The sequence below is a fragment of the Alligator mississippiensis genome, chromosome 1 (assembly GCF_030867095.1).
Source record: "Alligator mississippiensis isolate rAllMis1 chromosome 1, rAllMis1, whole genome shotgun sequence".
NCBI lineage: Eukaryota > Metazoa > Chordata > Crocodylia > Alligatoridae > Alligator > Alligator mississippiensis.
In genome coordinates this window covers 74,470,694-74,484,326 of record NC_081824.1, presented here as the reverse complement: position 1 = coordinate 74,484,326, position 13,633 = coordinate 74,470,694, and positions in this window count along the sequence as shown.

Sequence of the window (13,633 nt, the reverse complement as noted above, 5' to 3'; positions counted from 1 at the left end):
TTATTACTCTTTCAAATACCACTTTTCTTTTGCAGTTAAAAAATTAATGGCGTTTAAAGGATTTGTCAACAGATCGAATCTAAAGAGGGTGAAGCAGCATTTCAGTCCTGAGATCTGATGGTCTGTGGAACCTCCCATTACATCTGTAGAAGCCTTTAAAAAATGGACCCACCTGAACAGAATGGGAAGGGCTGCCTGGCAAAGACAGAGTTTGTCCCTGAGGGGACACTGTAGGCTCTGAGGGCAAGTGAAGCTGTTTGGGAGCAGCCCTGTTGGAAGCGGGAGGGGTGATGTAACCCCAGCACAGTTTGAAAGAGAGCCCTTAGCAAAAGCCCAGGAAGGGCCCTGAGCTGGGATTGGCTGAGAGGCTTGGATAAAAGGGGGAGCAGTTTTTCCCATGGGGGGGACAAGAGAGAGAGAGGGGGGCTGAGGGACAGGCTGGAGACCGGATTGAGTGTCTCAGCACAGTGGTCTCTCGGAGAGCCCCTGAGAGAGGCCTGCAGGAGCAGAGTGGAGAAGCTGTGCGGCAGGAGCAGGCAGGGACTGCTGGTGTGGAGAATCCAAGCCTGGAGAGACCTGACTGCAGCCGGTGTGGCTGGGTGAGCGCAGCAGAGCCGGGGGAACGGGGGACTGCCAGAGTCTGCCCTAGTTTCCCTGGTGGATGAGAGGCCCCAGGGGCAGGCAAAGCCCAGGGAGGGGCTGCATTTGCTGGGGCTGTGAGGCTGTGTGGGGCAGGAGGGTTGCTATAGCCTGCAGCCCAGACACTGCTCCCAGCAGAACCAGGGGAGGGGGGCAAAGGCAGGGGAAGGCTATCTTGCAGGAACTGCAGAGGAGCCGCTGCTTGCTGCTCAAAGACCCCAGGAGCCCGAAGACAGACACCAGTGCCAGGGAGCGTCCACAGACCACGTGCAGGGACACAGACAGTCCCGCTCCCTGAGATACCCCGCCGGGGCAGTGCACATGGGATCCCCAGTTCACCGTGTGTAAGTGAGAGACTGTGTAAATAAGTTCTTGAGGGTTTATTAGACAGTATATCCATGTGCTTATTTAATGATTATTTATTATGATGTAAATAATTAAATCTTGTAAATAGTTTGAGAACTGTCTGCAAGGGTGCTTGATTGTACGGGGAGGCTCTCCGCTCGGGGCACTGTAGCAGCTTCCCAGGAGGGCTGGGCAGGGCTACTTGCTACCGGGTACCCCAGGATCCCATTATTCAGGTGAGGGCGCATGTAGTGTCATGCCCAGGGTTACATTGTGGGGTCTCATCTGGGATTTCTGGCCGTGTACCCATTTTAACAGGTGCCATGTACCCATAGCTAAGCGTCTCCCCCACCTTGCTGCAGGCTTGTGTTTCTGATTTGCTTGTCCCAAATAATTTTTCACTCTATTGTGGGAGTGTTGGTGTGAGGGTTCTCAATTGTTATGGCCATGGCCGAGCTTCTGCAGTGGTGCATGGAGCTGCAGGTCAGCCCAGGGAGGGTGATTGTGATTAGCAACATCCCCAAGGGCCTTTCAGCCGAGGCCATTCAGGATCTGCTCAGGGGGTCCTCTCGATGCCTTAGACTATGTCAGGTGCGTGGAGTGCGCCCTGATGGGAGAGGGGACCATCAGATGGTAGTATGTGAACTGACAACTGCAGTGGTTGCCCTGCATGTTCCCCGGATGCTAGAGCTCACAGATGAGGAAGTCTGGGCTGTAACTCTAGTAGATGGGGGGCTGGTTCCTCACCCAGACTGGAGGGGAATCCGAAGAACCCCGCTCCAGAGGAGCTGAAGACCCTGTGCCAGCTGCCCCAGGTGAGAGTGGGGTGGGCTCCAGAGCACCAGATCCAGAGTGGGCAAAGGCATTGGGAAAAGCGCTGAAGGAGGCACTCCAGCCATCACCTGAGTTGGTTGCCTACAAGAGGCTCCGCATATTTTCAGGGAAGGACCCACTTCCCCCAGGGGAAGAGACTTTTGAGGCTTGGCATTCCCATGTGACAGAGACTTTGGCCTTGGGCAGGCTCAGAAAAGGAGAAGCGGAGGCGGCTGCTGGAGAGTCTCCGAGATCCAGCTTTTGAAGTGGTTTGAATGATTAAGCAGGAAAACTCCAACATTTCCGTTCTCCAGTGTCTCAAACTTCTGTCTAGTGTCTTTGGAAAATCAGTGCAAGCTGAGGCTTTGTTTCTGGAATTTAATAAGACATACCAACAAAAGGGGGAAACAGCCTCAGCTTACATCCTGCAATTAGAGAGAGTGTTACAGCAGCTAGTGGCCCAAGGAGGACTCACTTGGGAGATGGCTGGCAAAGCTCGCTTGCAGCAACTCTGGGTAGGAATACTTTATGATGAGCAACTGGTAAGGGAGCTCAACCTCACTGGGAGGAGAGAGAATCCCCCTACATTTGGGCAGTTACTTTGGGAAATCAGGGAGGCTGAAAGCCTACAAGCTGTAAAGGCCTCTATCAAAGTGGTAACACCAGCGCGCCAGCCCAGGGATTGGCCATGGCTCCATGCCCACCATGAGCATTGGTTGTCAAGATGCCAATGGCGACTGACTTTGACAACGATGCCCCACAGCCACTGGCCGTGCTGCACCAGCAAGCCCGGGTGACACAGGGAAATCAGCCCAGGGCCTCCCAAGGCTCACTGGCTATTGGGTCACAATGGCCTCGCCGGCCCAAAGGGAGAGGAAAATGTTGTTACCGGTGCGGGGAAGATGGACATTTCAAGCGCCAGTGTACAAGTCAGGGAAACCCGTCCCTGGTATGGCAGCGACTGCAGGCAACAAGGAAGGAGCCGACCTGAGTCTCAGCTCCCTCAGGCTCTGACAGTCCGGGAACCCCAGCTCAGTTTCCACCAGGACTAGTGGGACCTAGGGCAGAGGTCCCTGTGGTGATAGAGGGATGGAGGTGTATTGCTGTGTTAGACAGTGGGTATGTTACTGCCCAGCTAGAGTTCCCCAAGGAAGTGGCCGGGGTATGCAAGTCTGTGGCTGTTGCTGCGCTTGTGTGCCCAGATCCTAAGTGGATGCGGGGGGGCAATATAATTGTCGGAACTAATTCCAGTCTGTTTCAGGTGCTACTGCAATATTGTCAGCAAAAGGCCGAGAAGCAGTACTTAAAAGCTTTGCCCATGCATGCCCTTTGTACTGGAGCATATCAGCGGATTGAGACCTCGGCCGGCCCTGAAACTGATGTCAGGCTGGGAGCTTTGTATTATGCAGGCGAGACTCCTGAAAAGGTGCCTGCACGAGGCAGCCAGTTTTAACTCACTGCCCCCAAGGGCATTGCCCGGACCCATCACAAGAAGCTGGCTGTGGTAGAGCCACCTAAGAACTCTGGACCCTTAAGGCAGATGCTGGTTCCCAGTGGGGTAGTTGATATTGGAGGGCAAGCTCCATCTTCAGTGACTGTATTAGTAGTGAACCCCACAGGAAAAGACATCACAGTGAAGCCGGGACAATGTGTAGCTGAACTGCTGGAAGCAGAGGTAGCTGTGTCGCCTACACAGTCTTCACAAACCCGGATTGTGGACCCTGCAAAGTTCAATTTTGGGAGCTCTCCAGTGCCAGCCGCTTGGAAGACCCGACTGCAGGAAAAGCTAAGAGCTCAAGGCAATGTATTCTCTGTGCATGAGTGGGATGTTGGGCTGGCTAAAGGAGTGGAGCATTCTATTCGGCTTCAAGACACCCGACCATTTCGGGAGCATTCCCAACGAATCGCCCTTTCAGAGATGGAGGATGTGAGGTGGCACCTCCAGGAACTTTTGGACCATGGTATTATATCCGAGACACGTAGCCCATACGCCTCCCCAATTGTGGTAGTGCGAAAAAAATCTGGCAAAATTCGGATGTGCATTGGTTATCGAACCCTCAACAGCCGCACTACGGTGGACCAATACACCGTTCCCCGAGTGCAAGATGCCCTTGATTGTTTGTTGGGAAGCCAGTGGTTCTTGGTGCTTGATCTGCGGAGCAGTTATTACCAAATTCCACTGGCACAAGAGGATAAAGAAAAAACAGCTTTCGTCTGCCCACTGGGGTTCTACCAATTCGAGCGGATGCCCCAGGGGATCTCTGGTGCCCCTGCTACATTTCAACAGTTAATGGAAAAGATAGTGGGAGATATGAACATGACCCAAGTGCTGGTATACCTGGATGACCTCATAGTATTTGGGAAGATGCTAGAGGAGCATGAAGAGTGATTGTTGAAAGTCCTGGATCGATTGCAAGCTGCTGCTTGCCCTGGACAAGTGCCAGTTTTGCCAGACATCAGTCAAATATGTTGGACATATAGTGTCCCAGGAGGGAGTCGGCACAGATCCCGATAAGGTCAATGCCATGGCAACATGGCCAAGGCCAAGGAACTTTCAGGAACTTAAGCGATTCTTGGGGTTTGCTGGGTACTATAGATGATTTGTCCAGAACTATGCCCGATTGGCAAAACCCCTAAACGACCTCACTCGGGGATATCAGGTGAAAAGGAGCCAGATCCAAAGTAAAGGAGCTCTGTCTAAGGCAACAGCAGGCAGGCGGTTGGGTTTGCAGGACCCATTAGAGTAATTTGGGCTGCGATGGGATGAAAATTGTGAGCGGGCATTCAGAGCCCTCATCCGGAGTTTGACATGTGCCCCAGTATTAGTTTATGCAGACCCGCAATGGCCATTTGTATTGCATACGGATGCCAGCCTTGAGGGGTTGGGGGCTGTGCTATACCAAGAGCACCAAGGAAAATTTAAACCCGTTGCTTTTGTCAGCCAAGGTTTAGTTGAGAGTGAAACTCGGTACCCGACGCATAAGCTAGAGTTCCTTGCACTCAAGTGGGCGGTGACTGACAAATTCAAGGACTACCTGTATGGGACCCAGTTTGAAGTTTGGACTGATAACAATCCACTGACCTATGTGCTAAGAAGTGCCAAGCTGGATGCAACAGGGCACCGTTGGGTAGCAGCATTGGCTGATTACCGTTTCAGCTTACACTATAGATCAGGGAGGAAAAATATAGATGCTGATGCTTTATCGCAACAACTGTATAAGCAGGAGAGAGAAATAGCAACGGTGGATGAAGTGCAGAGCATCTGTGGTTTGGAGGAAAGAAGAACATCTGAGGCAGAGACATCACCTGACTGTGTAGCAAAAGTGCTGGGCCAGCCACCAGACAGTGTCCCATGGGCCACAGTGTCCCATGGGTGGGTTATATGACTCTAGATCAATCGCCGCTGCCATGACTCAATGCCACGGGATGGCGGCGAGCTCAAGAAGCTGACCCTGACATAAAAGAAATTTTAGAAAAAAAGAAAAAAGGGGACTTGTCAAAAGAGTTCAAGCCTAAAACACTTGGTGGCCAACACCTCCTTCGTGAATGGCCCCGACTGAGGGTCATAGAGGGAGTGCTGTATCGAATGGTAACCACCCCGGATGGGGGCACTCACAAGCAACTAGTGCTGCCCCAGGAATACCAGACACTGGCACTAAGAACGTTGCATGATGACCTCGGGCACCTTGGGATCGAGCGAACGCTGTCATTGGTTCAGGACTGTTTTTATTGGCCTGAGATGGCCAGAGATGTCCAAAAGAAATGTGAAACTTGTGCACGCTGCGTGCAATGGAAGACTTTGCCAACTAGGACAGCATACCTGCACACCATCAGCAGTTCAAAGCCCTTGGAGCTGGTGTGTATTGACTTCCTAACTATTGAAACTGATCGCAAAAACATCAGCAATGTACTAGTAATCACAGATCACTTTCCCAGGTATGCCCAGGGCTACCCCACCAGGGACCAAAGGGCCACCACTGTGGCAAAGGTTCTGTGGGAAAAATACTTTGTGGTGTATGGCCTTCCGGAGCGGATCCATTCTGATCAAGGTCGAGACTTCAAAAGTCACCTGTTAAGAGAAATTTTCCAGATGGCTGGCATCCGGAAATTACAGACCACTCCCTATCACCCTCAAGGAGACCCTCAGCCAGAGAGGTTTAACCGGACTCTACTTAATATGTTGAGTACACTGAGGAACGAACAGAAGGATTGTTGGAGTCAACACCTAGCTTTTTTGGTCCACGCTTACACTACCAGAAATGAGGCCACCGGAGCCAGCCCCTACTCTCTCATGTTTGGAAGGGAATCTCGACTATCAATAGATCTCTGCTTCAGGGTTGCCAAGGACCAGGGTGAGTCCGAATCATGTGGGCAGTATGCTCAAAAGCTGAGAGAGAGACTGCGGCGAGCGTACCGGCTGGCAATGGAGGCTGCCCATCGAAACACAGCCCGGCACAAGCAGAGGTATGACCTTCGAGTGCATCCGCAAGGCCTACAGGTTGGAGATAGGGTGCTGCTGAGGAACCTTGGGGTGGTAGGAAAACACAAAATTGCTGATAGGTGGCAGCCCCCTCCTTATATTATTGAAAGACAACTTGGGAATTTACCAGTCTACAAAATACGCCCTGAAAGTGGAAGCGGCCCAGAAAAGACTGTGCATAGGAACTTGCTCCTTCCGGTAGGAGAGTTGGTGGGACCCCCATTGACAAGAGAAGGGGGTTATGAGTCCCCACGGAAAAGTACCACACGGCGGCAGATCCGTTGCGCAAAGCAGGAAGGGCGTGAGCTCACTGGACACTGGCATGAGCCCAATAGTGAGTCTGAAGAGGATTATTCTGAAGGGTTAGACCCAGGTACTGGGGTCGCCTGGTGTCACTTGGAGCCTGAGGACCCCATGGACCCCAGTGTGGGGCCCATCCCAGGGGGTTCCCCTCACCCCGGGCAGAGTAGCAACCCAGCTCAGAATACAACAGGAGTCTCATCAAATCCTGCTACAGGTAGCACCGGTGCGGAACAGGAGGGCGATATTAACTGGGACCAGGAGTTGGAGTCCCCACGTGGTCAGGGTTGGAGTCCTGATGGCAGTGAAGAAGTTAGCTCCAAGGAGACGGCGCTCAATACACCCCGGCCCATTCGAATAAGGAAAGGAGTATCCCAGCTGACATGCGATGCACTGGGAGTCAGCGGCGAGGTCTCCATCTCTTCACCGTGGAAGTACTAAGGGACTGAGACTGCATCCAACCCGGTTCGCTGGGACAGTGAACCTTGACGCAGGGAAAGATTTAGCAGCCTTTAAAAAATGGACCCACCTGAACAGAATGGGAAGGGCTGCCTGGCAGAGACAGAGTTTGTCCCTGAGGGGACACTGTAGGCTCTGAGGGCAAGTGAAGCTGTTTGGGAGCAGACCTGTTGGAAGCGGGAGGGGTGATGTAACCCCAGCACAGTTTGAAAGAGAGCCCTTAGCAAAAGCCCGGGAAGGGCCCTGAGCTGGGATTGGCTGAGAGGCTTGGATAAAAGGGGGAGCAGTTTTTCCCATGGGGGGGACAAGAGAGAGAGAGAGGGGCTGAGGGACAGGCTGGAGACCGGATTGAGTGTCTCAGCACAGTGGTCCCTCGGAGAGCCCCTGAGAGAGGCCTGCAGGAGCAGAGTGGAGAAGCTGCGCGGCAGGAGCAGGCAGGGACTGCTGGTGTGGAGAATCCAAGCCTGGAGAGACCTGACTGCAGCCGGTGTGGCTGGGTGAGCGCAGCAGAGCTGGGGGAACGGGGGACTGCCGGAGTCTGCCCTAGTTTCCCTGAGAGGTGAGGGGCCCAGGGGCAGGCAAAGCCCAGGGAGGGGTTGCATTTGCTGGGGCTGTGAGGCTGTGTGGGGCAGGAGGGTTGCTATAGCCTGCAGCCCAGACACTGCTCCCAGCAGAACCAGGGGAGGGGGGCAAAGGCAGGGGAAGGCTATCTTGCAGGAACTGCAGAGGAGCCGCTGCTTGCTGCTCAGATACCCCAGGAGCACGGAGACGGACACCAGTGCCAGGCAGCATCCACAGACCACGTGCAGGGACACAGACAGTCCCGCTCCCTGAGATACCCCGCCAGGGGCGGTGCACACGGGATCCCCAGTTCACTGTGTGTAAGTGAGAGACTGTGTAAATAAGTTCTTGAGGGTTTATTAAACAGTATATCCATGTGCTTATTTAATGATTATTTATTATGATGTAAATAATTAAATCTTGTAAATAGTTTGAGAACTGTCTGCAAGGGTGCTTGATTGTACGGGGAGGCTCTCTGCTCGGGGGCACTGCAGCAGCTTCCCAGGGGGGCTGGGCAGGGCTACTGGCTACCGGGTACTCCAGGATCCCATTATTCAGGTGAGGGCGCATGTAGTGTCGCACCCAGGGTTACACATCTTTCTAGGTTTTAGCTGTTCTCTTCTTTTATTCTTTTATTAAATAAGTTATTTTATACTTTTATGTTCCTTTATACTCTTATTAAACTTCAGACGAGGAGCAGAAATCTTCTAGTATAGAAGCTGCAGACACAGGCTGATTTGGATGAGGGTTACAGGGTAGGCTTTACTGTGCATAAACTCACTGTGCCCCCTCCAAAGACCAAGCTACACCAGAAAGCAGAGAGGTCCCTGTTGTATCTTAAAGGGACTGGGTGCTACATCTCTAAATTACACTAAACTCAAAGGGCTGCCTTGTGAGCAACAGCAATGCCCCAAATCTCTACACTGCATCTCCAACCTGTGACACACTTGCCTTCTGAAGTCAAACAGGTTCCCATGCATCAGAGCTGTCATGAGTCTCCTGGAAGTCAGCCCTTTCTTCAGAGCTGTCTTCCATAGTGCCTGTGCCATAGCGCCTGTGCCATTCTCTCTAGCCAAAAAGGAAAGGAGGATCAGGTCCTTTCCAGTCCTTCTACTCTACGAATCTATCATCTCTGTTTGTTTTTTAAACCATTTTGATTGTTTTAACTGATTTAAAGAAGCCAAAGTGGATGTGAGGATCTCTGTCCTTGTATCCCAGATTCTATAGCCTTTACCACATTTTAAGACTGGAACAGACCCAGAGATTCTGCAAATGGTCAGCATCACTGCTACAGTTACCCCTTGTGTCAGACATCAGCAAGGTGGGGCTGCTGACTCCCTCACTGCTCGCTCATGCAAGGAATGGTTCTCAGGCTCAGTTCTTTCTTTCTATTCTTTGTGCAGACTCTGAAACCTTCCACCCCCCAAAATGCAACTATCTGGTTCAGTTGGGCTTTCCCTTCCATGCACTTTTAAGGTTGCCAGCATCAGAGAAAGACAGGCACATTTCATTACACAGGTGCCTTACTACAGATGGTATCTCCTTCACGCTATGAGAAAAAAATCCTTCCACCCTCCCTCCTCTGTTCCTTTCTGGGTTTTTTTTTTGGGGGGGGGGGGGTGCTTTGCTTTGCTTTATACCAAGACCTGCCATCACAGTAAGCTGCTCTACAATATTTTGAAAGGATTTTGAAAGCCCCCTCTTCAAGGGAGAAGGGCAACCTGTCTTGCACCTGTCTTACCAGCTGATTGCATGTATTCTTTTCTTATGGATCCATATTAAAGTTCTAATTGTGTCTTACTTATATTGATCTGTAGTGAGCAGTAAGTTACCACATGTATGCTCATAAATGTTTGGAAAGATATGGCTTGCCATGAACAAATGTGGCACAGTTAGTCCTTAGATCCCCAAAGGGTAGATGTTTTTGGTACAAAAATAAATCTGAGATTTTTATTATCCATTTTTCAGTCCAAAATATTTTCCTACCAATTTTATATGAGAAATTAAAGTACTCTTGCATAGCTGATATTTTCAAAATTCTGTGATGCTCATTTAATATTTTCCCAGTACTCCAGGATGTTTAAGATTCTTAGAGTGTAAAATGCCAGCTTTGTGGGTTCCTGTTAATTAGAATTCTTCTGCATGATTGAAAATCCTGATTTACCTGCTAGTTCCTACAAGTCCATATGTATTCAGATGTTAATTGGTAGAGTCTTGTGTTTTGCAACAGTATTCTCATTTTCTTAAATTAGCAAATAGCTTAGAAGTTTTTATCCTCAGCTCTTTTCATGCTCCAAAGGAAGTTTGCGAATGACGTTTCTAATTGTTTGCTTAATATACATAGGACATATCTCAGGGCAGCAGCTGGAACAGAAAACAAAGCTACTGAGATGAACTATGTGTGTTAACCCAAAGGCTGGATTTACCCAACTCTCATTGTTTGACAACTTTCTCTATATTTTCAATAACTGAACAAAACTCTCCTTAACTGTATTTGAACTGGAATTCAATTTCAGCCTTCAGTCATGCATATTTATATTGCTTCCTGTTCAGGCACCATTGGGCTAAGACTCATCTAGGGATAAAAATCATCCTGCCATTCTCACAGTTCTTTTCTATGACCTTGGGCAAGACATTTAATGTCTTTAAGAGCTAGATTAAAAAAAAAATGGATTCATGTGTGTTAGTTTCATTGCAATCAGAACTGAAGTGCTCTTTTTTCTTATGTATGATTCCTCAAGGTGGCCCATACATGTTTCTGAGCACTGAAGGTCTATTCATCTTAGCGCATATATACTCATTTCAGCACTTAAGCAAAACTAGTCTTCCTATGTATGGGAATACAAAGGTGTTGTACAGGCTCTGAACATAAGCCATTTTGTCTGGAGGTATGCCTATCTGTGTGATAAGTAGGGATCCTGGTTTTCTCTGATAAAAAAAAAAAATCCCTAATTTTCAGATTTAAAAAAATAAACCAAAAATCCACGCTTTTCCATGATCAACATGAAACACCACTATTTATCTATATCTATATAGTTATATGTTAGTGGCGTTTCATGTTGATCATGGAAATATGCGGATTTTGGGTTACTTTTTAAATCTAAAAATCAGGGTTTGTTTGTTTTTTTTTATATATATCATAAAAAAACCATTGTTAAGCCTAATGCAGGATGAAAGTCAGTAAGGAGGCAAGAGGACTCATAAAGCACCTGGCCTTGTTTCTTAAACATGCTCAGAAAATGCCTAGATGGAGATCTCTTGTTCTGACTCTGTAACAAGTGGTCATCCCATATCCAGCCACTGGTGGGTGGGCTTGATGCCTTCTGGTGACAGTTTAGCCCTTGACTAATCTGACTCTCTTTGGGCACTCTCCTCTTCACTTGTCCACCACAGCTTGATGTTGTGATATTTTAGAAAAAAGGGCTTCCCCAGGGCTTCCCAAGCCTGATTTCACACTCCTGAACTCAGATGTCTCCACACTCAGCTTTATGGGCTAATTATGTGGCTCTGCCCAACCACCCCTTACACTCTGTCCAGACCTCACAAGTATTATCAATCATGTTGATCATCAGCCCTCTTGGGCCACGGCCTCAGTCTCTATGACTGGGTCTTCCTGCCCAGGCACTTCACCTACCTCAGCTACTCTCTCGTGTGATTTCCAGGCTTGCCTGCATCTCCCAGACATGTCACCCATCATGGCTACTCCCAAGTATAGCCTCTTTGCCAGTACTCCCCACCTAGGCATATTCCCTAGGAAAGCTATTCCCAGGCACTGCTTCCTACCCTGTTAGGCTTTTACTGCCACCCCACTCCTGAGCTTCTAGTCCCTGGCCCCAGTCTCTGGACTCCTTTGCTCTGTCTATACCTCTCTCTGGAGACTACTACTTGTGCTTCTGACTGAGGGAAGCATCCAAGTTCTTGAAGTGAATCAAGTACCTTCAAGGGCTACTAGGCCTGTTTCCCAGGGTGCACAGAGCCAGAATCAAGCCCAGCCCTGGGTGGTGGCAGTGGAACCCCCAGGCTAGTGGGCATGCTCCAGGAAGGGGGTCGGCCGGACATAAGGCCTCCCCAGGGAGGCACACGGAGCCTGGAAGGTGGTCGGGCACAGTGAAGTGGGTGGCTCAACACAGGAGTGCCCCTACTGGCCCTCCACAGGCTGTTTTCCATGAAAGGTAAGTTTGGTTGGGCTACCTATGGGAGAATGCCTTTTCCATCTCAACATGACTCTGTGATAAGCAGGGTTCCTGGTTTTCTCTGATTAAAAAACTGCAAATTATCTGATAACCCCCCCCCCAAATCCATGATTAAAATTAAAGGCCCCCCACAATCCCCCTGGCCCTGCTGGTGTCTCTCACTCCCCACCCCACAACCCTCCAGCCCTGCTGATGCCCCCTACCCACAGCTCCTGCTCCGCCAGGGCTGATGGAGGGAGGCCCCCAGCTGCCAGGACTATGGGACCATGGACCTCGGTCCGCAGCCCTGTTCTCTGACAGGAGGTGGTGGCTGCTGCAGGGCAGTGGAGCCCAGCTTCCCCCCCCCCCCCCCCCCCTGCCTGCTGTGGGCTTGGGTGGATGGGCCAGCTCCCCACCACTGTGCTTACTCCTGGGGGGCAAGAGGGACCTGTGCCCCCCAGATCTGTGCATGGGGCAGGGGCTGTGTGCTGCCTGATGCAGGCTCAGGCTCTGCTGCCCTCCCTCTGGCCTCCACCACCCAGCAGGTATGACTCAGCGCTGCAAAGAACTATGGGCCATGTAGGAAAGCTGCTTTCTGCTGCAAGCTCAGCACTGCCCTGGTGATATGTCCCATGAGCATGCAGCTGCAGTGGGGGCAGTAATGCGGGGTTGCATATAGGGGGCATGTCGCCATGGCAGTGTGAAGCTCACAGTGTCAAGCAGCTTTCCTGCATGGTTCTGCTGCTCTTTGCAGTGCTGGGTTGCACCCACTGGGCTACAGAGGCCCCAGGGGAGGGCAGCAGGTTGGGAGCCCACGTCTGAAGTGGGCAGCCCACACCCACACTCATGCCCCATACACAAATCTGGGGGGCACTCATCCCTCCTGCCCCACCAGGAGTGCACAAAGGTGCAGGGAGCAGTCCCACCCCCCCCCCCCCCCCAGCTGAGCCTGCAGCAGGCAACTGGCCCTGCCCCATCCCAACACACAGATCTGGGGGGCACAGTTCCCTCCTTCCCCTGGGAGTGCGTGCAATAGCTGGGAACCACCCCCCCCCTGCCCCTGGATGACCTGTCCGTTGCCCCATTCTGCTTCCCACCAGGGCCCTGAGGATGTGCATTGCAGCCCCAGGCCCCAAATCCCAAGCACTGGCTGGCTGGGCAGAAGCCCCAGCCTCTGCTCTACATGCACATGGCACCCCCTTCCTGACTGCCCTCCTCCCGCTCCCTCCCAGCCCCTTTCAGGCTGGAACTCTGCCACCTGCGGACAGATTGTTGCAAAGCTGCAAAATCCATGGGTTTCTCCGGTAAATCAGAAACCTGTGTTTGCCTCTGGTAAAAGGTAAAATCCATAGTTTTCTCTGTTTTTTCCATGGGAAACAGAAAATTCAGATCCCTGGTGATAAGATTGGTAAGAACAACCATTATGTAGGGAGACAGTATTCCCTGGGTGTGTCTACATATGCATTTGCATTGCATTAAATTTATTGTGCAGTAACTACTGCACAGTAATTGGGTATAAGCCAGCGTCTACACGTGCAAGCAACCTGAAACTAGATTTAGTTCCAAGTCAGAGCAGCTTGCCATGTGCCCCTGTGGCCACTGGGGGGGAGCTCCAGCCACAAGGCTGCCAGCACTTGGCAGCTATGTTGAGACCAAAGGCAGCTGCCAGCCCTTGGTGGCCATCTTAAAAGCACACCCCTGTCCTCTGATCCCTACCCAGCCCCTCCCCTGCCCGGGAGCTGCCTGCCCAGTGCAGGGTTTATACGCAGTAGTTCCCACCCTGCCTCCCTGCACCATGACTGCTCCAGCCCCTGCCCCTGCCAGTGGTACCCAGCACCCTTCTGCTCCAGGATGGCCCCTGCCA